We start from the raw sequence: 1,659 nt of genomic DNA, 5'->3' as shown, positions 1-1,659 counted from the left end.
TGCCCGTAGACAGGTGGCTCTTCCAGAGTTGACCACCCAACGGCTTCAAGGTTCCAGTCTTCAAAGATAGTGAGGCTGATAGTGAGGGGAGCCAGATTTCCTGAAGCCTCTTAGCATCACACAACTCGGGAAGATCTGACCTACGACATGAGTTTTTTCCCCCTTTCTCATACGTGTGCTTCTGGAACGTAAATCGAATTCACTGCAATGGTGTCCAAAAGAACGTTTCAGGAGTTCCCGTCGTGGCGCAGTGGTTAACGAATCCGACTAGGAACCATGAGGTTGCGGGTTCGATCCCTGCCCTTGCTCAGTGGGTTAACGATCCGGCGTTGCCGTGAGCTGTGGTGTAGGTTGCAGATGCGGCTCGGATCACGCGTTGCTGTGGCTCTGGCGTAGGCCGGTGGCTACAGCTCCGATTAGACCCCTAGCCTGGGAACCTCCATATGCCGCTGGAGCGGCCCAAGAAATGGCAAAAAGACAAAAAAAAAAAAAAAAAACGTTTCAATACAATTGTGTTTTGTGAATGACTTTTCTGATTTCGGAGAGGGTTTAGGGGGATTTTTTACTTCTGAATGTTAAGAGCCAATACAGTATGGTCCTTCAAAACTCAGGCTTTGGAATTATACTGTGTTAGGCCCCTGGCCCTATTCAATACTTATTAGCTGTGTGGCCTTGTTATGGATAGTTTTCTGAGCCTCAGTTTACTTTTCTGTAAAACTGAGATACAAAATCTGTGTCATAGTCTTGGTATATGGATTAAATAAGATTATATGTGTATGTACACATATATAATGGTTTATATTATATAAATATACATGTACAGGAGTTCCCGTCGTGGCTCAGTGGTTAACGAATACGACTAGGAACCATGAGGTTTCGGGTTCGAATCCCTGGCCTCACTCAGTGGGTTAAAGATCTGGCTTTGCCTTCAGCTGTGGTGTAGGTCACAGATGCGGCTTGGATCCTGCATTGCTGTGGCTCTGGTGTAGGCCGGCAGCTACAGCTCCGATTAGACCCCTAGCCTGGGAACCTCCATATGCCGCAGATGCGATCCTAGAAAAAGACCCCCCCAAAAAAAAAAAATAAATAAATATACATGTACCTAATGCTTAGCACAATGCCTAGCACATAGTAAACACCCAAAGTAATTAGATTTCTTCAGAGTAACACTATTATCATAAATATGACCCTCTGTTCCAAAGTTCTAGGTTGCTGAATCCTTTTCTCTCTGCAAGGGTCACACCCTACACTGTGACTCTGAGCGAACTAGGATAGAGAAAGGAGTGCTTTTGGTGTCCTCTTAAGGAGTCTCTCTCTTTCCTTGTTGCTGAGAAGCTGGGTCCAGGCTGGCACTGATAGGGATAGAGTAGGTACAGGTGGTTGTAGAAGTACCAACGGAGGATCATAGATAAAGAGGGAAACCTGGGGGGTGTTGGGAGACCACTCTAAGTTCAAGAAAACCATCAGAACAAACAAGGCAGGCTTGCTTAAATAGAGGTGCGAGAATTGCCTCAGGTCATTGGGTGGGGCATGGGATGAGGCCTGCATTCAGATTCAGACCAAGGGCAGGAGTTTGAAGCCAGGCCCTTCAGCTGATTTGAATATACAGCTTACCAGGTACTAAGGAGGAGCTACTACTCCCAGAAAGGAAGAGGCAGG

This window comes from Sus scrofa, chromosome 8, assembly GCF_000003025.6.
Source record: "Sus scrofa isolate TJ Tabasco breed Duroc chromosome 8, Sscrofa11.1, whole genome shotgun sequence".
Taxonomy (NCBI): Eukaryota; Metazoa; Chordata; class Mammalia; order Artiodactyla; family Suidae; genus Sus; species Sus scrofa.
Note: the sequence above shows the minus strand (reverse complement) of the source record.